Here is a 26818-nt window from a genome sequence, read left to right as displayed (position 1 = left end):
TTCTTAAAAACAAAGGCACTGCAATATTGTACTTATCCGAAGATACCTGGCAACGAATTTCAATTAAAATGTCCTGCCCTGTACAGAAATTACATGTGTGTGTACGAGAACAGGTTGTGACGCATGAACGACGACATACGGAAGTTTGCGTTTGGCTGTGAGTCCCGCACATATACGCGAAACGGTTACGGCGACCATTAGAGTAAAGCGGGAATATGTGTTCGAGTCCCGTTCCAGCACAAATTTTCACTGTCGTCATTCCATTACACAGCTGCTGATTGATTGTATACGCAACTGCGAATACATTTCTTCCATTTTATAACGACTGTAGTCGCCGCAGTGGCTTGCAACATTCTTAACAATACAAGCACTGCAATATCGTACGTTTCCTAACTTCACCATAAAGATATTTTAGCTTCATTTCGATTCAGTATGTCTTCATTAGATACCGGATCAATCCATCTTTCTCAATTCTTCTGTGGCTTTTATTTTCTTCTTGTCTGCAGTGTTTTTCGTGTACGTTTTACTCCATACAATGGTACACTAAAGACAAATATCATCACAAAATACCGACTTTAAGGAAATTTATGTTACATGTCAAAATCTCAAACTTTTTCGGAAACACTTTCCTCACTATTACCGAACTGCGTTTTATATTCTCTCTATTCCGGGAATCTTCAGCTATTTTGCTGACAGAATAGCAAACAAAATCTGTTATTTTCAGCGACTCAGTTCGTAACCTAATTACCTTAGTAGCACCTGATTTAATTTGATTGCATTCCAGTGTCCTTGTTTTACTTTAGTTGATGTTCATCTTATATTCTCTTTTCAAGACAGTATCCATTCCGTTCAACTGACCTCTCAAGTTATAAGTAATCGTTTGTGGTGTATGAATTTAAATGTTGTTTTATGTCTTTGCTATCTCTGGCAGAATTACAATGCCATCCACTAACGTTACTATTTTTATTTCTTCCCTCTCAGTTTTAATTCCCTTCCAACATTTCACCTTTGTTCCATTTGCTCCTTCTCAGATTACAATTTGAAAACACGAGGGAAAGACTATAATACTGCTTCACTTTCTTTTCAGTATCATTTTAACTTTATGTCCTTCGACTGTTATAACTGCCGTTTGGTTGGTGCAGTTGTTGCAGATAACATTTCGCTTCTAGTATTTTATCACTGATAATTGCAATGTCTGTATAACGTTGACACTGTCAAAAGCTTTTATCGTGGTGACGTAACCTAAACTATTTTCCTCACACGTCTAAAACACAGCTGTCGTTTCTACAGCTGAAGACGCCAGAGTGTGCGAAGAAACACAGCAACAGAGTAGGTGCAGTATGTACATCCTCCCAGCAAAGTAATACAGCACATGCTTCTCTCCATATACAGCTTACAACTCCCAGTTGCTGTCCGGAGGAACGCTCACCTACAGTGCTACAGCATTACACAATTGCACATTCAGATTCGTCATGCTCTCTCTGCGTTCTCTTAAGTTTGTCCCATCTTTCTTTCACTTTGTGCTTGAAGTTTGGAAATTTAGTTTCTGACAGGGTGAGTTTTCGACATATCTGTTATGTTTGTCATTTAGGTCGCAGATTTTACAGATATGCTATATATCGATACAGCAGCTTACCTTCACTACACTGAAGAGCTGCCGGCGAGCCGTAAATAATAAATTACCCTTGAATTCTTGTATTATCATCCACCTATCTTTCCTGATCCAATATCTTTGCCGATCATAATGGTTTACCCACTTTAATGTTCTCGAACAACTCTACCATTTCCTTTTCTATGATATTTCTGTTTTGCTTCACGTAACAGCTTATATTTAGAAGCACTATAACTCAGTATTTAAAGCGTAAGAAAATAGCATTGCGGTTTTCCATTACAGTGGAATACTCAGGTTTATCCTGCTGTTACAGGTGGAATATTATCAGTTCCAACAGTATTCACCAGTAAACAGAAAACTATACAGTGTGGTAAACAGCTCTCTGAGGCCCGATCAGTGTCGATATGAGCACAAGGAAATTTCCCGGGACAGAGGAAGTGGGTTGCGGTAGTGGCGGCGCCCGGCAGATACGGCCATATCCACGCGTGACGAAATGCTGCCAGGCGACAAGGCCGTAATACGTGAAGCCTCGCACAGGCTCTCAACCGACGAGGCATGCAACACGACTAACGCTGGGGAAAAAAGTAAGGAAGATCAGGCATTCGCGTCCCGTCGACGACGGGGTTGTTAGAGAAGGAGCACAAGCACAGATTTGACGCGGAAATGGGAGATATTCCGCTGTGTTCTTTCCAAAGGAACGATATCGGTAAACGCTTTAAGCAGTTTAAACACAGAACGAAAAAGCTCAATCTTGATGACCGGGAGGGAATTTGAAACGTGATCTTTCCGAATCCGTTACTTAAATCTGCTGCGCCTCATCACTGTGTTAGCTCTAGGAATCGTTCAACAAAAGATTACAATGCACCACGAAAAAGTTGTAGAACACAAATTCATCAACAGCTGCATTTTAGAAACTCTTGTGAATATCTTCCTTTCCAAATTTGAATCTGTGTGACTGGACACAGTGTTCCTAATGTCTACCTCGACCAGCTACGGCACAAATATGTTAAGTCCCTTATGGTGCGACGATCACCTGTTTCGACGTCTGCAACTAGTCACCAAGTAACCTAAATGTGAAGGAAGGAAGGAAGGAAGGAAAGAAGGCGAATTAGGGTTTAACGTCAACGTCATTAGTGAGGGACTCGTGATTTAACTTTGGCAAACCGAAGTGGTTGTTGTTGCAGTAGTAGTAGTAGTACACTCCTGGAAATTGAAATAAGAACACCGTGAATTCATTGTCCCAGGAAGGGGAAACTTTATTGACACATTCCTGGGGTCAGATACATCACATGACCACACTGACAGAACCACAGGCACATAGACACAGGCAACAGAGCATGCACAATGTCGGCACTAGTACAGTGTATATCCACCTTTCGCAGCAATGCAGGCTGCTATTCTCCCATGGAGACGATCGTAGAGATGCTGGATGTAGTCCTGTGGAACGGCTTGCCATGCCATTTCCACCTGGCGCCTCAGTTGGACCATCGTTCGTGCTGGACGTGCAGACCGCGTGAGACGACGCTTCATCCAGTCCCAAACATGCTCAATGGGGGACAGATCCGGAGATCTTGCTGGCCAGGGTAGTTGACTTACACCTTCTAGAGCACGTTGGGTGGCACGGGATACATGCGGACGTGCATTGTCCTGTTGGAACAGCAAGTTCCCTTGCCGGTCTAGGAATGGTAGAACGATGGGTTCGATGACGGTTTGGATGTACCGTGCACTATTCAGTGTCCCCTCGACGATCACCAGTGGTGTACGGCCAGTGTAGGAGATCGCTCCCCACACCATGATGCCGGGTGTTGGCCCTGTGTGCCTCGGTCGTATGCAGTCCTGAATGTGGCGCTCACCTGCACGGCGCCAAACACGCATACGACCATCATTGGCACCAAGGCAGAAGCGACTCTCATCGCTGAAGACGACACGTCTCCATTCGTCCCTCCATTCACGCCTGTCGCGACACCACTGGAGGCGGGCTGCACGATGTTGGGGCGTGAGCGGAAGACGGCCTAACGGTGTGCGGGACCGTAGCCCAGCTTCATGGAGACGGTTGCGAATGGTCCTCGCCGATACCCCAGGAGCAACAGTGTCCCTAATTTGCTGGGAAGTGGCGGTGCGGTCCCCTACGACACTGCGTAGGATCCTACGGTCTTGGCGTGCATCCGTGCGTCGCTGCGGTCCGGTCCCAGGTCGACGGGCACGTGCACCTTCCGCCGACCACTGGCGATAACATCGATGTACTGTGGAGACCTCACGCCCCACGTGTTGAGCAATTCGGCGGTACGTCCACCCGGCCTCCCGCATGCCCACTATACGCCCTCGCTCAAAGTCCGTCAACTGCACATACGGTTCACGTCCACGCTGTCGCGGCATGCTACCAGTGTTAAAGACTGCGATGGAGCTCCGTATGCCGCGGCAAACTGGCTGACACTGACGGCGGCGGTGCACAAATGCTGCGCAGCTAGCGCCATTCGACGGCCAACACCGCGGTTCCTGGTGTGTCCGCTGTGCCGTGCGTGTGATCATTGCTTGTACAGCCCTCTCGCAGTGTCCGGAGCAAGTATGGTGGGTCTGACACACCGCTGTCAATGTGTTCTTTTTTCCATTTCCAGGAGTGTAGTATGGTGGTGGTAGTACTGCATTGCACAAGAAAAAGTGTGGAAATATGACTACCATCTCTACTGCGTCCTTGTTAAAAGAATCTGACTTCTGCAAGCGAAGATCTTAAGAGAGTGGCGCACAGTATTTGAAAGTTCGTTCTAGTTTCAGAAAAAGAGCCTATCTTGTTACAGTCCCAGGCTTACTCTGTTTTTCGAAGAGGAGTGGCATAATTAAGTAACACTCAAAATGGCAACCGCAACCTGAAGTAGTGGCGCAACTTCCTGTCTTGAAGCAGTGTGATAAGATTATTACGTAGGCGTGAGTTCTTTTGATGATTATCTTCGTCTGGCCGAAATAATCATCAGATATAGATTTCTTAATTTAGATATCCGGGAATCTGGTACACAATGGCTCAATAACGAAACTATCATAAGCGCAATGGCGCAATTCTTAGATATAGTTCCAGTGAATTAGAAAAGGTCAAGTTGCCCGGTGTATCGTACGCGCAAGCAGAACAAATCACGTGTTGTTTCGGTTATCTTCAGAATGCAGATTTCGCGAAACATGAATGAAAAGTCGGAGCTGAGACGGCGACGGCGCCTGCGTTACTAATTAACGCACTGTACCCGTCACAAAATTATTTAAAATATTCATCACACGGCAGTCTGCACACCGTCTCTGAGCATCACTAGCGTCAAAACCATCATGGACCACTAGCGGCTTGTGACAGGAGCATACTGAGATTTACAATGTCGTGTTTGCCTGCTTCTTGTTAATGGCGATGATGACGAGAGGTGAACAGATCACCATCAACAGCGTCCCATGCACTGATTTACTAAGGTTTGAAATTTAACTCTGGGCACTGGCGGAAGGTCTGATGTTTAGAACCTGTACACCACCGTATGTGCTCCCCTTGCTGAGCAATCAGTGACAGTGAAAATTTCTTTCACCTCAAGATCCGAGCCTTCTAACTCCGTGCCGGGCGCCACCGAATGATGGAGTGTTTGTGATCGCGGCTTTTGCTTCTGAAACAACTGAATATCAGTAAGCCTGAGCCGTTAGCCGAGGAACCAGTGATATCTTTTTCCCTCAGCATTGTTAGGCGACTTTGGCATTTTTTGTAGCTACGAAAAGAAAATTTCACCTTCTGTTATTACTGGTGGTAAGTTATTGGAGCGTAGCTTAGAAAACGACATCATTAACGAATCTCTCGGTGGCTCTTTGAGACGCCCAATCTCACATGAAACATCCTAATCAAGCTGGGAGATGTGAGTAGCACTTCCGTGTGATGTTTTAGACAAAAGATGACAGCATCAATCAAAACTCTTATAGACTGACAGCCCATGGAGGAAGACAAGAAGAATAAGAATAATAATAAGAAGGCAGTTACCCATTACACAAACAACAGTGCTTCATTACAACTGCGATAATTCCCGTCTGAGTAGCTCATTACCACTACTTCACCAAAGTCAGTCATCGATGTGACACAGTGTCTCAGATAGCACGTCACGCTTGGCCCAGTGGATGCGCATGGCCAAATTTGCCCAGCAGGGCTAGGCGCACGCCGGCCGTGGCCTTTGCGGTGGGAATAACCGGCAGAGCCAAGTTGTCGGCGTATTTTTAGCGGGTGGCACGGGCTGGCCTGTAGCGCGCGCTGGCGCCAACGGAGGCCGCGAGGCGCGGCAAGGCCGGCGCGAGTTCCGCGCCACCACTCTGCACAGCGCGGCGCGTGTGCCACCCATCACACGACAGACCTTCAGCCGCGCCCTCGTCGCTAGCGGCAATTACATACGACTCTCACTCCCGAAATAATACGGTCTATTTGAGAAACACATGGGGTACTCATCGTATCACATCGCGACCGTCGTCGTCCTCGTCGTTACCTATATGACATCTACTGCTGAAGAAAGGTCTTACCCAAGCTATGCGGTTTTCAGCTAGGTGCATTCCTGAATAAGATTTTTCAATCTGCAGCGGAGTGTGCGCTGCAATGAAACTTCCAGGCAGATTAAAACTGTGTGCCGGACCGAGACTCAAAGTCGGGACCTATGCCTTTCGCGGGCAGGTGTTCAACCGATTGAGCTACCTCGCGACCTATCCTCATAGCTTTTCTTCCGTCCGTACCTCATCTCCTACCTTCGAATATCACAGAAGCTTTCCTGCGACACTTGGAAGACTAGCATTCCGGGAAGAAAGGATATTGCGGTGACTTGGGTTAGCTACAGCCTGGGGGATGTTTCCCGAATGAGATTTTAACTGTGCAGTGGAGTGTGCGCTGGTATGAATCTTCCTGGCAGATTGAAACTGTGTGACGGACCAAGACTCGAACTTAGGCATTCGTGTTCATCCCTCGTGCTTACTAATCACATCTACACACCTAACATTTGGCCACCGTCTTGTTCTATTCTCATCCTCTGAATCCAGTTAATAGCTTTCATTGTTCACCTATCATTCGTTCGTCTGGTTACATGTACCTTCCACCTATAATTAATTTTGGCTCAAATGGCTCTGAGCACTATGGGGCTTAACTGTTGTGGTCATCAGTCCCCTAGAACTTAGAACTACTTAAACATAACCAACCTAACGACATCACACACATCCATGCCCGAGGCAGGATTCGAACCTGCGACCGTAGCAGTCGCGCGGTTGCGGACTGAAGCGCCATGGAGAAATCAGAACACTTCCTACATATTCTTCTGTTCGAAGTCAATAGAGGGATGACAGCAGCAGAGACAACCAGAAACATTTGAGCCATGTATGTGGTAATGCCTTAGGACAGAGCACAGTAAGAAAAGGTTTTTCTTGTTTTAAGGAGGGTTAAATGTTGATGGTCTCCAACATGTCATCATATGACAAAATTGCATTAAGGAGGGTTGTTTTGACATAATTAACTATTCACGTTCAGGAAGACATTCCCGGGTTTGATGTAGATCGATTAAACGTATTAATCCTCAATGATCCACGCCAGTGCTCTTGACAAGTGGCAGATGTGATGAATCGTTGTAATTCCACCATCTTACGACATTTTCATGCAATGGGGAACGTTCAAAAACTCAGACTTTAGCGCCTAGAACCGCTCGGCCACTCCGGCCGGCATAATTAATTTTCATTACAGTCATACGTCTTCGCCTCAGTCTGGTCCTTGATCTATACGTCTGCTTCCCTATCTCAGGGTTTCCAGTATCCAACTCTCGAGTGCACGTTTAGCAGCCCACAGTTTTTGAACTGTATTGGCATTAATTGTCCATATCTTACTGTCCTAAGCCAAAACTGGTCTTAATTATTCATTGTTTTCAACAGCCCTAAATACAAGAGTTCTGAACTAGTTCTATGGCCGCACTGTTAATTTTTATTATTTTCCTTTCAGTAGTTTCAGTTTCACATTTATTCAGTCTTTTTGACGTAGATACTAAGTCTTGCTGTTAATGGTAGTCTGTACGAACTGCTTGTAATCTTACTACAATTTTCAAACATCCTTTTCAGCTAACACCTTCCTGTGTCCACAATGTGTACAACCGCGCTGAATAATGGTCTGTGATCGAAACCCGTAGCAAAATGGAGAATAAACTGAACAGCAGTTGGTAGTGGGTCATGATGTCAATTCCTACAATTACTGTAATTGATTTTCAGTTCTACATTCAAACTTGCATAATGTTCTTCCATTCGTTGTTCTGTTAATTGCAACGGCAAAACATAAGCGGGTCACGTACGATCTTTCAGCACGCATTCTTTTTTCGTCTGTTCACTTCAAGGGCCAGAAAACTTTCTCTACGACTGCCGAGTAGTTTTGCTGGTTTTTAAACTCTTTGCCTGACCGCTGCTTCAGTGATGAATTTCTCATTATCGTGATGAAGTCTAAAAGAAGCTGTAACTTCGAAAAATAAACGATGGTCAGAAACAGTCTGAACAGGTTGTAACGGTGCTGCACGGTAGACTGTGGTGAGAACTAAGTGTTAAGAAAAACATTCCATACGTTGCGCCGTTTCCGAGTTAATTAGCATTGAAATTAGCCCATCAGGCCATTGCACGTGCAAATACAAGCGGGTCGTCAGATACAATTAGCGCCAGCTTCTCTCAAGGCGTAGATGATAGCCCACGAGATTGTTTAACCTTCTTCTCGGGTTCGATCCTTACCAGAGTCCCACATCCATCTTTTGTATCGCTCTCTTGTTCGGTTTTAGGAAACAAAAAGAATTACACATTTGGCGACACCATCTCTGGCAGGCCGCTTGAATCTGTGAGCGCAGCGGTCTGGTTGGCTAACGTCGATGCTAAAATTAACTCGGAAACGATGCAACGTATCGAATTTTTTTCTTAACAATTATCAGTCAACACAAGCAGCCCTCCAACACCCTTACGAGCTGTTCAGACTGTTTCCGACCACCCTGTACATCCCTCTTCTGTTTACTGACAAATGTTGAATCAATGAATTGTTGTTTCTCAAGGGCCGAGCGAAGTTTTTCTTAACTCGATGAATCTTAGACAAAACAGTAATTTATACAGGTATTCATTTCTCCGTTCTACAACTTCGTTCATGACTTTGGAAGAGCAAATTGTGCTACATACAATTCTAAAGCCACCTTATTCATTTTCTTGATTAAAAATCGATGTTTACTTCAATACGGCTGGTCATAATTTTAGTGAACAATAGGAGGCTGAAAGATTCATCGTATTTCATATACTGTCTGTCTCCTTTCTTCTGAAAGACAATAACTGCGAAAGACAATAACTGCAGGATTGTGTCCGTTTTGGGGAATTGTCATACTTTTGTAAATATTTTATCAAGTTGCTTTGTATTATTTTGTCTCCAGCTCAAATTATTTATGTTGAATCAGTCTCCCACCGGCATTTTTTGATCTTAGATAGCTTTAAACTCGTCGTCGTGTATTAGTTTCCGAATGTCATTAGATCCATGACTAGCTATCTGCGTATCTGATTCGTCTATTAAACAACACAAATACACAAAAAAGATGCAGCACTTAGGAATTATAAGATGGGACAGAAATCGATAGATGTGATGCACATGTACGGACAAACAAATGATTGCGATTTCAGAAAAATTGGTTGATCTATTCAATAGACAGAGCTTCACAAAGTGAGCAACTCAGTAACGCGCTGGTACACTTGCGGCCCTTAGACAATCAATTATTCACTTGTCTTTGATCTATACAGTTGTTGGATGGAGGCCCTGCCCGTAATGCTCCAAACGTTCTCAATTGGCGTGAGATTCGGTGACCTTGTTGGCCAAGACAGTGTGTGGCAAGCATGAAGACAAGCAGCCGGAACCGTCGCCGTGTGCGAGCGGCCATTATCTTGCCGGAATGTAAGCCCAGGATGGCACGAAGGGCAACAAAACAGGGCGTAAAGTATCTTCGACGTACCGCTGTGCTGTAAGGATGTCGCGGATGACAAACAAAGGGCTCCTGCTATGAAATGAAATAGCATCCCTACTAGACCATCATTCCTGGTTGTCGGGCTGTATGGCGGGCGACTGTCAGGTTGGTATCCCACCGCTGTACGCGATGTCTTCAGACACGTTTTCGGCCTGGAATCTCATTGACTGGAGTAGAATTGTCTTCAGTAATGTGTCCCGCTTCGAACTGAGCCTCCATGATTAGCGAAGACGTGTCTGGAGATGCTTCGGACAACGATCCGATACCAACCTGACCGTCGACTGCCATACGGTCCGACAATCGGGAGTGATGGTCCGGGGTGCCATTTCTTTTCATAGGATCGCTTTGGTTGTCGTCCGCGGCATGCTCACAGCACAGTGGTACGTCGACGGTATTCTGCGCCCCGTTTTGTTTCCCTTCATGGCAAGCCACCCTGGTCTTAAATTTCAACAAAACAATACCTGCCAGCATATAGCGATAGTTTCTACTGCTTGTCTTCTTGCTTGGCTTGCAAGGTCGTCGGATGTTTCACCAGTTGAGAACGTTTGGAGCATTATGGGCAACACCCTCAATCGCCTCGGAATTTTCACGAACCAACGGGCCAATTGGGCAGAGTTTGGCGAGATATCCCTCAGGAGGATATCCAAAAACTCTGTCAACCAATACCAAGCCGAATAAGTGTTTGTATAAGGGTCAGAGGTGAACCTATGCGTTATCGACATGCTCGATTTGTGAAACGCTTTCACCTAAACAAATCATGCCAACTGCTTTTTGTTTGATGTACATGTACATCACCACTACTAATTTTCTTCCCTTTCAGATAATTTCTTCGGAGTGCGTAGTCTTTCCTTGTATTAAAGTACATTTAAAGATATGGACAGAATGCCTCAGCAACTGTTTTTATCCTCTCTGCTGTAATTTGTGTCATATGCCTTGTTCTCCGATGAAATGTGTGTGCTTTCTTCACCGTTTCAAATTGTTTCCAGTACCAAATTTTTTTTGTATATTAAACGTGTATCATATAGCCTGTAAGGTAATTCTGGGCGGCAGTGTGTATGTGAAAATCTTCAGGCCAATCATTTTTTAAATTCCTTTCGCCAATTTTTCTCTCCTGGAGTTTCCCAAGTTCTGCCTCCGCCTTTAATTTCCGAAATAAATACGTCGACAAGCTACTGCAGTTGGTAATGCATAAGTTGTCACTCCAAAAATACAGAAGTACGTGGTGGCGGCGCCAATAACAGGACAGGCCGACCGCACGGAGTTGGGTAGGCTGGCGGCGGATGCATGCGCGCGCGCTTGCGAACAATTGCGGCCCCGTCATGTTTGCTGGGCAGTAGCCAGGAAAGCGCGGCTACGCGCGAGCAAGGCCAAGGCGCGTCGGTCGTGACAGCTGCCCACGGCCACGTCGGGAGATCACAACTACAGGAGGATCAGTTTTCGAGATGGTCCATTAAATCCTCACCAATAATACGTCAGTACCCAACAAATAATATTATTAAATATTTTGATGCCAACAAAACTGAAACGTCCACCACATGGCGATCGTTGACGTGCGATGGGGCATAGTAGCAGTGTGCGTCTCGTTCAGTCTTAAAGAGTTAGCTGTTGAAGAAAGGAGATTCTGCGCGAAACTATAGACTCGTAAAAGCATAAGCTAGCCGAAATGAAGCTGACATCCGCATCGGCGTTGCGGTGTTATGAATGTGAACGCCATGAAAACAGTAAATGCTAGGAATCTGGACAGAGGCCGCCAGCTAAGAGTTTCGTTGGACTACACACTACCTGCATGAGATACCGCAGCCAATACCTGTATATCCCTATTTCCAGTAGGTGTACACAAATGAGGGTCTGTTCGAAAACAACAAGGATGTGAGCTATTACTGTCTATCGAGATATCGTTTACAACTGTTTTTTTTTTCATCGGTAGAATTTGGAATAGTAAAAAATACGAGTTGTTGCAGCTACATTCGTTACAAGTAAAGAAAGATACTACACTCAAAAAGACACCAAGACACTCCGGAAACACAGGTAACAGGAATGTAATGCAAGAATGTATTTGGGCTGTGGCGTCCTTTCTAACAAGTGGACCTCATGGATTGTTCTGCCCTGTACTTGGAGCATTTGAAGGGCAGTGCCCGGACATCAATTTGCTAAAGCAGTACGACGTGATTCTCAAAATAACCAGAAGAAACCATCATTGAAGATTAGACGATTTCCGATCGCTGTTAAGTAAAAATAATTATCTTGATCATGTTAAGCAACATACCTGATGCTAATGTTAATCATTAACGAAAACCACCAACGATATATTATTAGGTCAGATTGCTGAAGAAGTTCGACTTGCGAAACTGGTCGTAACACAGTAAATGTGGTTTTCGTTGTTCATTAACAAAATTAATTATGCTACCAATCAGTTTATCGGTAGTCGAATGCATAGCGTAATAGAATTGTATTTGTGAAGTCGGTGGTTTAAATAGCACTAGTGGAATTTTTTACTTTTTTAAAGTTCCATAATTATTCGCAAACGGAAATGTTAATTAACATATACTGAAATTCAGTCTTTAAATAAAAATAACATGTTTTTATTTTTGGTTACTAATGGTGTCACAATGCGAGTATTCATACGACAACTAATTAAATACACGGCATGCTATTTTTACTTTTAAAAAAATTTAACACTAACATTTCACTTGTCAATAACGATGAAATTCAAACAAAATTAGAAAGAAATATGCCGCCTTCAGTTTCAAAACAGCGACATCAGGAATACAAACTTAACACGTTATGCATTCGGCTACAGACAAATTCATTAATAACATAGTAATTTTTGTACTTGGCAGCAGTAGGATATATTCGAATGTGTGTGAATTCCTAAGGGACGAAACTGGTAAAAGTCATCGGTCCCTAGAATTACACACTACTTACACTAACTTAAACTAACTTAAGCTAAGAACAACACACACACACACCCATGCCCGAGATACGACTCGAACCTCCGGCGGGAGGAGTCGCGCAATTCGTGATATGGCGCCTCAAACCACTCGGAGTGGCCAGTAGAATATCCCCTATTGTTCAGCTAAGTCGTTTTGGCTCAGGAATTGATGTAGGGCGATCGAACATGAAATCCTATAAGTATGAGGAAAATCTGTGACAATGGTTTGGTAAGGTCCCCCTTGTGTAAATACAGATTTGGTCGCACTTTGTTTTCGCCGTAATGTTACTACTTCCGTGTCTCCTGACAGCTGTAATAAGTCAAGGACTGGAATTAGGTGCAAGAAACGCGGCAACTAAATTTACTCATTCCACAACTTCCTTAATCACTGGTGGTAGCTACACTCCCGCGTACTGCACAAAGGGCAGCAGCAGCCAGAGTACTACGATCGGAACGCGCCAAGAACAACAAAGTCGACGCCTCCTTTGTCCAGGATTAACTTAGCCTTCGCTAGTGGGGACTTGCGAAATCCTATTCGCTGTAGTGCTAGAAAGCTGCGTAGCTACGGAAAGAATTTCGGAGATTTACAAAGAAGCAGAAAAATCGCGCAGCCGAGAAGATTATCCACCAGTTTTCGTTTCAAACTACGATTCATTCGAGATCGGTTCGTGTCGTTTATTGGGTACTGACTCTACAACCAATAAGCTTTTGCGTAAACGACGTTGCCTTTCTTCCAAGGATTCCGTTTAAGTGCCCCTCCTACACTCCGCTATGGGCTGGACTTACCTAACAACGTGATTCTGAATTTGTTCTGTGCCTGTTGCCGCGCCTACCCGACAAGGATACCAAACTCTGGGGCAATACACTCTAGCATCTGGTACGACATTTCATCGAGGCACGAAAAAAACAGGCGGCGGCGCGTGCAGTGCTACGGTAGGCCTGAATGACCTCCCTCGCTCAGTTCAGCAGACGAACTGCGTTTCTGCACGTGGTAACTCTTAACTGGGTATGTACGTACAAACGAGAACCCCATCATCTACTGGAAACTGCTATAGTGGAATCTTACTGATTACTAGTACTACCACGAAACACATAACTTTGCAGCATGCTGTGATTTAAGACCTACGCTTGATATAAATGGATAGCGACTTGTTTACAGGATTCGGTCTCTTCTACTTAACAGTCCTCATTTCATACAAGCTGTAGTGGGTCATCCAATCGATAATCATTTTGGCGCGATTTTAGTTTCACTGTAACTATCACACGCATAACAAATTATTAGTAGGCCTACGGACTTCCGATCGTTGTAAGACCAACAAACAGTAAGACTTCATAATAGCGGATTCCAATAGAAGACGCAATTCTCATTTGTACGTAAAGACCCATTCGTAAATACGCAGTTACGAGTTAACAGGCGTAGAAACGCTATTTGTCTGCTGAGCTGAACGAGGGAGCGAGCTCAGGCCTGCCCCCGTGACGTACGCGCGGCGGCCTGTCTTTCTCGCGGACCTTGGATTTCATTCACACGTGCACTGAACTTCGCATAATCCTTCCATCGCGTCAGTACACCAAATGGAAATTTTGCCCTACTCTGTCTGCATTTCCTTGTGATCGTCCAACGTCAATGCTGCCCTCTACAGAACTGCATCGTCAGCGATAATCGGACAGTACTGCTGACCTGATCTGATAAACTGTTGGACACTGAGTACGTTAGCGATCTCATTAAAATTCCTTGGAGCTCGTCCGATCCACATTATTTATGATTCTTCGTCCGGTACAGAGTAGTAGGTCCCGTCAGTCAAATGTTCATCGATCCAATCGCAAATCGGTGAAGATACTCCGTATGGTCGTGCCTTATATGCTAGTCGACGATGTGGTAGAACGTCGACCGCCTTTGAGAAACTTAGGGAGTTGGAATTACCAGTCACCTACACCTGCTGTTCGCAAGATGTCGCGCTATGTCCGAAAGCATCAACAATGTTTATTATTATTATTATTATTAGTAGTAGTAGTAGTAGTAGTATTCAGTTATTGTAATAACTTGTTCGACATTATTTTGATAATGATACAATGGTCCAATGCAGTAAGAAAATAGTGAGGTCAGACACCTGCGCTAAGTCATCGGCAAGCAACAAATGCAGGAGTCTCAGGATGTCTTCACAGTTCATTAGTGAATGTGCGGTACTGTGATGTCACTGAAATAGAGAAAACAATTGGGAACACCAAAGGTCAAGTTGTTTCACGTGTCCCATGTGAGTAGAAAGGGAGTTAGTTCATTCCTGTTTACAGAAATGATAAAAGGACGGAGGCATAGAATTAGAGAGCAATATCGCTGACGTCCGTCTGTTGAGCGCTCATGGGGCATATTCTAAGCTCAAACGATATGGCGTACCTGGAGGAAAACATTTTTTTTTTTTTCCAAACAATCAGCACGGGTTCAGAGAAACCAAACGGGCAGAAAAACAGCTGGCATTGTTCATACACGACGTCTTGTAAACGATAAAGGTAGGTGAGCAGGTAGATTCTGTGGTCCTATATTTCCGTAAGCCATTCTACAGTGTACCACACTGTCTACTACCACCAAGATACCATCGTAAGGAGCATCTACTTCAATACGTGTTTGATTCTAGTACCTTATACTCGTTAGCGAACGTTCCGTAGAAACGATAGTAACATCGTGTGGCCCAACAGAACCTCCAACACTTTCAATATACATGAACGATTTATCATAGAGAATCACGAGGCAATATCGTCCTTCGACAATCGTACTGAACTGCAAAAAGTCTTGGACAAAATTTCCGCTTGATGTAATGAATAGCACGCCCCTTTAAACGTGGATATATGTAAGACAGTGCTTATAACGAAGAGAAAGAACCTTATAGTATCTGATTACAAGATCAGTGCTGAACATCTTGAGCACGTCACGTCATTTAAGTATTTAGAGGCTAAGAAGCGATGTGGAATGGGAAGATCACTTAAAACCAGTATTACGGAAGACAGATTTGTAAGAATGGTTCTGGAGAAGTGCAGTGCACCTCAAGAAGCTAGTTTGACCAATTCTTGAATACTGTCCCAGTGTTTGGAGTCCCTATAGAGCAGGCATGACATCAGACATCGAACGAATTCATAGCCTCGCTGCTCGGATCGTAAAAGGTCGATATAGCAAATACGAAAGTATAACTGAAATGCTTTAAATATGTAAAATTGCAGTTGTTGGGAGAAACGCGGCAGAGTTCTCGTGAAAGTAAGAACGATTTGTGCGCAATGAAAGGCATATAGACAATAATTTTTCCTTCGATCAATACGTGAATGGAAAGAAAATCAATAATTGTACGGGTACCCAGCGCTATGCACTGCACAGTGGCTTGCGAAGTAGGTATGTACATGTAGATAAGGAAATGTCAGCTGTGTGATAAAGGGGGGGGGGGGGGGGGCGGGTTCTGACTGTCCCGTCGCGGCCTGGCAGAGAAGGGATTCACAGCGGCGAGTAGCTACCGGGTAGCCCTGCGGTTGGAAAGCGGCGACACAACTTTGGGCGTGACGGCTGCCTGCTCCACGGCTACACAGTGCGTGGCGGGGATAATCAGCGCAGCAGACTCTCCGCCTGTTCCCGCAGCCTCGCGGCAGAATCGTGGCCTTATTTGGGAAACGCGCCGAGCGCGTCAACACGGCAGTCATGACTGCGCCACCTTACGCTTTCAGAAGGCTACTCCGTCTCCCGGCGCCAGCCACTGGCGGCGGCTGGTACCTGCTGGAAACACCAGCAGTAGCATCATCGCCGCGTGTGACTCAGTTGGCTTCCTAATCAATGCCGACTCCATGGGACGTTCCCACATATTTCAGATTTCATTCGGTGATTCATTCGTACGTGCAAGCATTACCGATCATGTCGTCGATTCACTACTATGAGATTCGTAAACTGCCGTGAAGCATACAAGAGCAAACCATTGGAATACCTTTGACGAGCGGCGCTACTGCTTTGTAATTGGAAACTGGTAGTAAGGACTATGGAACCAAACTGCCGCGGTCATCGGTCCCTAGGATTACACACTAACTTAAACTAAGTTTCGCTAAGGACAACTCACACACCCATGCCCGAGGGAGGACTCGAACCTCCGACGGGGGGAGCCGCGCGAAGACGCCTAAGACCGCATGGCTACCCCGCACGGCTTTACTGCTTTGTAGTATAGGGTCTCATTACCCATAATTTTCCGCCCATAAACGTTCAAAATTTGGCAGCAGTAAGCCTCTTGCGTAATGTCACAGAAAAAATAGAAATTCCTGACCAAGTTTCCAAATGGTGAATTTCGCAAGATTTCTGTTGGCCTTCAACGCCGCCATCATGTCGTAATTCTTGAAATTTTCCGGGTGTAAAGAGTATTCCATGAAGTTTCGGGATTGCAGCCGGATAACGTCGACTTCTTGCCACGCGGGACACGTGAAACAACTTGACCTTTGGTCTTCCCAATTGTTTTCTCTGTCTGAGTGACATCACAGTACCGCACACTCACTAATGAAACTGTGAAGCAATCAATCATGAGACTCCTGCATTTTTGGTATCAAGGTATCAACGTGAACTAGCAATCTGCAGTGCAAAACACTAACCTGAAGATGGCTGAATGGTTGCCAGCCGAAATATCGTGGCAAAAAGTCAACTTTATCCGGCTGCAATGCTGAAACTTCATGGAATAGGCCATCACGTCATTCGGCTTCAAAATTAGTGAAACGTTCCTGATTCATTGTACACTACCTAGGAAACAGAGCAACAGTGAGCAACATTTTCGGTATACGGCGATGGATTGACGAGATTCGCAAAAAACTTTCTTGCCAAACCAAAAATTGTTTTTAACATTATCTTCATTAAACTCAATACATCTGTCCCAGTGAAACTATTTTTCTTTTACTTCACTTTTAAGATATATCTCCAACTCTGTATAACATTAATTTGCAGATAATCTTCGAGTCTGCCGAAAACGTATCTTCTCCAAGACAATTTTTTACGATTAGGAAACTTGAAATGGTCACAACGGACCAAATCCGGTTGGTTGTATGGAGAGCTAGTTCCATGTCTCGAATGTGCACTTTTTCCGACCCAGCGGTCGATATCTACTTATCGTGCGATTTCGGCATGTTTAGTTCAATGATCTCGCAAAGACGAGCACATGATACTTAAAAGTCGTCTTAGATCCATAATTTGACTTTCCAGAATCGGCATATAAAGGTGATACATGGAGAAATATAGAGTACCGTATTAATTTTTGTTGCGGTAAAATTTTACGGAACGATCAATTCTAATAATGAATAATAACTAGTCGAGCACATGCACATGTTTTATCTGGTAGAACACAAAGTGTTACGACAGACGGAGAACCGTTATACTCGGAACTCCCTGGATAGAACAAGATACCTCGACCTAACATAGGGATTGTTTCCGGGCCCCATAACGGGATACGCTTACAGTTGTAATCTGACTGTGCCTTTAATTCACATAAGATATTTCGACACAAGAGATTCTATTTAACCATTCCTCCTCCACATAATAATAATCGAGAACACTAAGAGATTCAGAATTAAACTACAAACTACCTGTTCATTTGCCCTGAGTGACAGACTGCAGTAACAGAGCTCTCTCATCGACTGACGTCAGTGAGAGAACTGCCAAGACACATACATTAATGGCTACAGAAAAACATGCCAAGCCGCACCTACACGACGTTATTTGTAGTCAATGATACAGGCAATGTCGCGTAGCTGCTTCGTACTCGGTGACGTAAAAATTCTATTCTTGGCTGCTATGCCAGAAATTCGCTACTGACCTACCCCAGTTCTAAAAATGAATCCTCAACAATACGCCTAATGAAATAGAAACGATGCTCCCTGCGTAGCAGTCTTTTCGTTGCCAACGTTACGAGCATAGATACTGTGCACGTACTTAATAGCGCAAATAATATGAAAGGGCCTGCACAAAGTAGAACTTACAGATCTGAGGAAAACTGAATGTCAAAAAGAGGGTGTTTTTTTTATCAAAAACAGATAACATCGAAAGACAATATTACTGGATAAAGAACTGTACGATTACCTATGTTTTGCATTAAACACCTTCTAAAGATTCTAGCAAGCTAATGACTCCATTCTGACATGGTAAAGATATTTCTATTGGTTTTAATGGATTGTCAACATTCCGAACATACCATAAAATTAGATAAAGAAGAAATTTCTTATTTCTGCTCTGGTTGTGTAAGTGCACGGACGAAAAACGGATAGAAACGCGCCATTTGTGTACTCTAGGAACTAAAATCATTTTCACGAATTATGTAGCTGTTTTATTAAAATACCATTAAATTATTAGCTGAGTTTTAGATAATTCTCGGATACTGCCGATTTGCGGAGAACAATTAATATCCAGTCGCTCGTAGGCAAGAGTTAAGTTTTAGGAGTAGCGATCGCCCTCGCTAGTAGTTGGTTTGCCTCGAGGCAGGCCCAGGCAGGGTAGTTAACCACACATCCCTCTCTTGTGATTTTATCTTCTGTATCACGTATTTATCGCTTTTCTCCCTAACACTGTCCGTTAGTTGGAGTTTCTCTCTTCCTCTCCTTCACTTTTTTGTCTGAGTCATCAGTCTTCTGACTGGATTGATGCGGCCAGCCACGAATTCCTCTCCTGCGCCAACCTCTTCACTCAGAGTATCACTTGCAACCTATGGCCTCAACTATTTGCTGGATGTGTTCCTCTCTCTTAATCTCCCCCTGTACCACCCCTCAATTCATTGCTGGGGCAGACACTGGTGTCTCAAGATGTGTCTGAGTCATTTTTTCTTTATTTTTCCTCGTGCCGGCGAAGAGGTATCCGTTCTCCCCAGCTCTTCCAGCACGTCGTTTCTCACCCTGTCTTCCCAATTCTCACACTGTAATCACCACGATAAGCAGTGCCTCCAATGTTTATTTCTTTTAAAAATATTATTTCTTTTTCGAAAAAAGATATTATTCCTTTTCAAGATATCCAGGTTTCTGTACCGTATAAAACCATGGCGATTGGGGAGTTTAAAATTTACACAGGTCAGAGAACATAGCCGATGGGTATTGTGAATAAAGCAAAGCGTGGCCTTACGAAATTTTACTGTGGACGTCTAACACTAGTATTAATTTTATATTACAAACTAAATAGCAGTTTCCTAAGAATGGGGCTGCTTGCTTATTCAAATCAGTTTCTTTACCGAGAGTTTCAAAATGAACATCGGAGTTTTAAGGCTTTGTAGCATTTATCACAGTCAACCTAGTGTTATAAATAATACATCAAATGAAAGAGGAACTCAGTTTTGTTTGTATGACTGTGCGCATGCGCATGCAATGTTCCATTTGTCTTCCGTTAGAAAGTCCTTGTAGAGAATATGGCGAGAAGTGTGCTTTTGTGTTTTACAATTTGCAAGGACTGAATTTGTTGTTACATAGCAACGTGCGTTCCATATTCCATTGTTATCCTGATAACAACATCCTTAGATGGTATCATCAGTTTGAAGACACCGGCTGTCTTTGCAAAGGAAAGAGTATACGGGACGACCGAGAGTGACAAGAACGCGTTGAACGAGTGAGAAGGTCTTTCACACTTAGCCGCAAGAAATCAGTTCGGGAGACTACTCGCGAAATAGCAGTTCCAGTGACGCCTGTATGGAGTCTTTTAAGAAGATGCTTACAATTACGTCCTTATCGTTGCAGTTGTTACAAGCTCTAAAGCCTACAAACTATAGTGTACGTACGTTTTACGTGTCAATTTTGCAAACGAAATTTTGCTGCATGTCGATACACATTTTCTGGATGGGGTCGTCTTCAGGGATGAATGGAAATTTCGGCTAAGTAGAAATGTCGACACACAATGTGCGCATTATGGGATCAACAAACCCACAAGATGGTACAGTTTCAACGAGACACCCCCAAATTGAATGTTTCTGGCATCCCGGCGGAAAGTTGATGGGCCTTTCTTTTTCGGTGAAAGAATTGTAACCAGTGTTTCTTATCTTTATGAGCTAGAAGTATGGCTGTTTCCTCACTGGAAGAAGCTGAACCACAGAACTTTATATGGCAGCAAGCTGGTGGTCCATCTCGTAGTCGTAACTCATTACGCTACAGGTTAAACAAACGTTGTACCATACGGATGGATTGGCCGCAAGGAACAGGATGACAGAGCTTGTTTCGCATGTCCTTCACGTGCAGCTGACCTGACGCCTAGCAGTTTTAAGTTTTGGGAGTCCATAAAGGATCAAGGGCATGTGCCTCCGCTTCCATTTGATCTAACCGACTGAAGTCGGGACGTATGAAAAAAATGCGCTCCTGGAAAATGAAAAATGAACACCATGAATTCGTCAACCCAGCAGGGGGAAATTTTACTGACACATTCTTGAGGACGTATACAACACATGATCGCACAGAGTCATACGTACGTGAGTACAGTCAACAGAGCGTGCACAATGTCAGCGCTAGTACCGTGTATACTCTCCTTTTGCAGCAATGCGGGCTGCAATTTTCCCGTAAAGACAATCGTATAGGTGCTGAATGTAGTCCTGCGGAATGGCCTGCCATGCACTTTCCACCAGTGTCTCAGTTGGGCCAGAGTTCGTGCCGAACGCGCAGTCTCATACATGCCCGATGGGGGCGGGGGCGGGGGGGGGGGGGGCAGACCCGGGGATCGTGCTGGCCAGGGCAGTTGACTACACCTTCAAGAGCACATTAGGTGGCACGGGATACACGTGGACGAGCACTGTCCTGTTGGAAAACCACATCATCTTGCTGGTCCATGAACGGTAGCACGAGGGATTGGATGATGGTTTGAATGTACCGTGCACTGTTCATTGTTCCCTCGACGATCACCAGAGGAACACAACCACTGTAGCATATTGCTTCCCACAACATGACGCCGGGTGTTGGCCCTTTGTGCATCTGTCGTATACACTCCTGATTTTGGCGCTCACGTTCACTACGCCACACACGCGTCACAATCATTGGCACCAAGACAGAAGCGACTGTGATCACTGAAGACAACACGTCTCCATTTGTCCTTCCATAAACGCCCATCGCGATATTACTGGAGGCAGGCTGAACGATGGTGCGGCGTGAGCGGAAGCCGCCCTGACGGTACGCAGGACCGTCGCTCTGCTTCATGGAGACCATTCCGAATGGTTCACGCTGATATCCCTGAAGCAACGGTGTCCCTAAGTTGTTATGAAGTGACGGTACGGTCCAGTACGGCACTTCGTAGGATACGACGGTCTTGGTGTGAATCTGTACTTCGCCAGTGTCCGGTCCCAGGTCGACGGGCCAGTGCACGTTCTCCTGACCACTGGCGACAACATCGACGCACTGTGGAGACCTCATGCCAAGTATGGAGTGTTTTATTCACTTGCGTCAATGTGTTCGTTTTTCATTTTCCGGGACTGTACATGGGTCATATAAGCTAATGTATCTTTTACTGTTTGAGAGATAATTAAACCAAATTTCGCACACTCTGTCATTATGTTATTGGCTACAATCTGGACTTCTTTCAAATATTTTGTCAAGTAATTTGATCAGGATTTTGCTGGATGCTTCTAGAACACATATATGAGGAACATATATACTGATATGTATACTGATCACTTTCAAAATGTGGTAGGTTATTCTTAGTAATTAGGTAAACAAATCTATTTACCAGTTTTTCAGTATCAGTCTTAGAACACTGGGAATAATTTTTTTTTAGTTTGTGTGTATGATACATAGCAATTCTTATTTCACAAAAATTGAAATAAATTTGACAGTAACGCACTGTGAAAAGTTTTGTACCGCAAGAAGTTGTGTCATCATGTGTAAAAAGTCTGCAGCAAATTCCACCTTATCTGCAGTGGTTCAGCAGAAAATGTTTCTTGTGCACCGAAAAACTAAAGTTGCATGTAGTGAAGAAAGACGGTTTTATTATCCTTCATGTAGCTCTTTTCAACTGGCATGCCCTTTTGGCAATATCCCTCACTAACGTTTCAGAACTAGCAGTACGCACATCATCAGTCTCCTTCAACAGATTTTCAGTGAAACAATCTGCACCAAATCCTAGTTTCATAAGGGGCCCGAATCTTCCATTGTCACCATAACTGAATACCATACAAGCATCATATGAGGAATTTTTAACAACAGATGAGCAGAATGTTGTCTTCGGGTATCCCTTCTAAAGAACGTTATTAAAGCTTTCGTTCACGTTTTTTGTTCCACCATGTATACGTTTCTTAAATAAATCGTAATAAAGCGCATCGTAAATGAGCAGAAAGCTTTCTATACTCCACAAATGTCTTCCCTGATGGCAGAAATATAACATTGCAAACAAGGACAGAGTCGTGATCAGAGCAGATATTTTTAACATTGTACAGAACTATCTGGTGGCAAAAAGATTTAACATGTTTGACCAATATTGCGTAATTCCCCCCTTAAGAAAGAGAACTGAAGCAGTTGCTGCAACAGTGACTTCACACATTGACCAAGGCTTGGGAAGAACTCGCCTATTGACTCAATGAGTACCGTGTAACGAATGGTGCTCAAATTGAACACGAGTAAGAAAAGCTGTTTCGTTATATGAATGCGTGGTGTCTGTTCTTTCGATCAGATATCACACGAAATCCGCAGCTGTGATACATTATACGTAAACTGAAGGCGGGGGTGGGGGCGGGGAAGGAGGAGGGAAGGATAGGAAGGCGAAGGGACTACTGGTGTCACCTGCATCGGGAATTTATGCGGAATTAGCGGCGACGAGCGAAAATGTGTGCCAGACCGGGATTCGCACCTAGGATCTCATGCTTACTCTGCAATTACGTTAACCACTGCACTACCCGGACACAGTGTTAATCGCAACTGTGCGGACTATCACGGCACACCTCCCGACCAACCCACACTCCCACCCAGCGCCACCTATCCGCAGTCCCTTTCCATACCATCCATGCTCGCTAATTTTGGATTCCAGCCGGAGGTCGACCGTAACTGTGCATTCGTACTATAGGTGGTGGATTCGTTGCCCGTCGAGGCGAATCATTTATATGAACTCGCTAGGTGGTAATGTTGGTCGGCTGGGAGGTATGTAGGAAATCCCGCGCAATTGCGATAAACACCATGTCCGGGTGGCGCAGTGGTTTGCGCAGCTGCCTAGTAAGCAGGAGATCCTGGGTTCGAATCCCGGTCCGGCACACATTTTCGCTCGTCACCGCTGTTTCCGTATATAGTCCTGATGCAGCTGACATAAAGGGTGCCTTTCATTCCTTTTCTACCCCCACTTTCAATTTACATACAAAACTGTTAAGGGGCTCCGGAACGCCCTATACTTGCAATGTTAAAATAACGCTTATAAATTACATCTTTCCTCACAAAATATTTGAGGTAGGAAGTTGAACTTTTTACAGATTATTTATTGGAATATGGGCTACAACTTAACACAGGGATTTTACAAAATTTTAGTTCAGTTATTAAAGATGATTTTTTTTCAATTGTAATGAAAATTCACAACATTTTTTTGCAATTTTTTCTTTATATATTCAAAAATATACAGTTTTTTTGGAAAAAGGCTGTGTTAAATTATGCAGAAGGTACTGTGTAACATTTACTGGAAGTTTGAAACAAATATGTTTGGAAGATCCTTAGAAAACATGTAATTAGTATGAGAAAATAAAAGTTTTGGGAATCGAGCGACAAAGATTGGATTAACTTTTTAGTGCATTCCAGGTCCATAGGATGGATTATCTTCATCCTCTGCAAACTCCTCCTCCAGCTTCCTCTTGTTCCTCCTCCTGTTTACTCTTGCTTGTATTTCTAGACTCTTTACAGCCCTGTTTGCAGCCCGAAGGCGTTCCTTGTCTAAAGCAAGCATCGCTCGTACCATGTTAGAACCTATCTTCATTCCCATATTTCTAAATACCTTGCACCTTACCATGTTGCCATCATTGAAAGTCGCAACAGCATCATACACACCAAAGTGAAGTGTTTCTATTCCAACAAATACGGTCTTGGGGGTTCTCGACCATATAACACTATTTACACTTTCATTGGGGTTTTGAGTTTTTCCGTGAATACACTTTTTCAACAGTTCGGGTGCTGCTAAGTCTCTGAAAATAGGTTTTATCACCTCCATTATTGCATGAGGCAGACTATGCTTATGAGTGTACACTTCACCAGTTAGCAATCCTTTGTTATACACTCCTGGAAATTGAAATAAGAACACCGTGAATTCATTGTCCCAGGAAGGGGAAACTTTATTGACACATTCCTGGGGTCAGATACATCACATGATCACACTGACAGAACCACAGGCACATAGACACAGGCAACAGAGCATGCACAATGTCGGCACTAGTACAGTGTATATCCACCTTTCGCAGCAATGCAGGCTGCTATTCTCCCATGGAGACGATCGTAGAGATGCTGGATGTAGTCTTGTGGAACGGCTTGCCATGCCATTTCCACCTGGCGCCTCAGTTGGACCAGCGTTCGTGCTGGACGTGCAGACCGCGTGAGACGACGCTTCATCCAGTCCCAAACATGCTCAATGGGGGACAGATCCGGAGATCTTGCTGGCCAGGGTAGTTGACTTACACCTTCTAGAGCACGTTGGGTGACACGGGATACATGCGGACGTGCATTGTCCTGTTGGAACAGCAAGTTCCCTTGCCGGTCTAGGAATGGTAGAACGATGGGTTCGATGACGGTTTGGATGTACCGTGCACTATTCAGTGTCCCCTCGACGATCACCAGTGGTGTACGGCCAGTGTAGGAGATCGCTCCCCACACCATGATGCCGGGTGTTGGCCCTGTGTGCCTCGGTCGTATGCAGTCCTGATTGTGGCGCTCACCTGCACGGCGCCAAACACGCATACGACCATCATTGGCACCAAGGCAGAAGCGACTCTCATCGCTGAAGACGACACGTCTCCATTCGTCCCTCCATTCACGCCTGTCGCGACACCACTGGAGGCGGGCTGCACGATGTTGGGGCGTGAGCGGAAGACGGCCTAACGGTGTGCGGGACCGTAGCCCAGCTTCATGGAGACGGTTGCGAATGGTCCTCGCCGATACCCCAGGAGCAACAGTGTCCCTAATTTGCTGGGAAGTGGCGGTGCGGTCCCCTACGGCACTGCGTAGGATCCTACGGTCTTGGCGTGCATCCGTGCGTCGCTGCGGTCCGGTCCCAGGTCGACGGGCACGTGCACCTTCCGCCGACCACTGGCGACAACATCGATGTACTGTGGAGACCTCACGCCCCACGTGTTGAGCAATTCGGCGGTACGTCCTCCCGCATGCCCACTATACGCCCTCGCTCAGAGTCCGTCAACTGCACATACGGTTCACGTCCACGCTGTCGCGGCATGCTACCAGTGTTAAAGACGGCGATGGAGCTCCGTATGTCACGGCAAACTGGCTGACACTGACGGCGGCGGTGCACAAATGCTGCGCAGCTAGCGCCATTCGACGGCCAACACCGCGGTTCCTGGTGTGTCCGCTGTGCCGTGCGTGTGATCATTGCTTGTACAGCCCTCTCGCAGTGTCCGGAGCAAGTATGGTGGGTCTGACACACCGGTGTCAATGTGTTCTTTTTTCCATTTCCAGGAGTGTATTTACACCAACTGTCTTCTTCTTTGGGACACAAGCTATGTTGGGGATTTTCATCGGTTGAAGAAGTATGAAAAAAAAGTGTCCAAACAGCCTTCTTCATTTCGTCGACACTTTGTGTACTTTGCCTAATAGCCATTCCATAATAGTTCTGTATTTTGTCAATTACACTGTCAGTTAACCTTCCCTTCCCATCCAACCCTTTACCATCACTGAGTTTTTGTTTTTTGTACGAAGCTTTCAGTCGCCGAAGTCTTGTTCCCATTCGCTTCTGTACGTGTCCAATACACTCAAATTTCTGCACTACAACATCATCACCATAGGGCTTCAGTCCTTGAACATGTTTGAAACTTTTAGAATCACCGTCACCAAGGTAATTAACATATAGCACTTTATCACACGCCTCAGAACGCTGGAATATACTGGCAACACCAGCCACTTCCATTCCTCCACTACTGCCACTATAGTTAGCTTTGCAATTATTTTCATGTGTACCTTTATATTTTTGTGGACATCTACAATACTTTGATATTACTGCTACATCTAAAACTTTCCCTGTATACATACTGGTGGCAGATACTACACCATGAAGAGATGTGTGTCCCCGTTTATGCCAGGTACCATCGAACGCTGCCGTCAAATCTCTGTTACCATTATTTTCCATTACTGCCT

General features: G+C 44.7%; 1 protein-coding gene and 1 non-coding gene across 3 annotated transcripts in view; one reads left to right on the top strand and one right to left on the bottom strand.

Moving 5' to 3' along the window:
- LOC126192086 (mucin-5AC) overlaps window positions 1-26818 on the bottom strand; it is a 623139-nt gene that overhangs the window by 43002 nt on the left and 553319 nt on the right. The gene's annotated exons all lie outside the window — the stretch shown is intronic.
- Window positions 23662-23735, top strand: Trnat-agu (transfer RNA threonine (anticodon AGU)). The gene has a single exon. It is a non-coding gene; the product is annotated as a tRNA-Thr (tRNA).

Source organism: Schistocerca nitens, chromosome 1 (assembly GCF_023898315.1).
Source record: "Schistocerca nitens isolate TAMUIC-IGC-003100 chromosome 1, iqSchNite1.1, whole genome shotgun sequence".
NCBI lineage: Eukaryota > Metazoa > Arthropoda > Insecta > Orthoptera > Acrididae > Schistocerca > Schistocerca nitens.
This window is presented reverse-complemented; position numbering and strand designations above follow the sequence as displayed.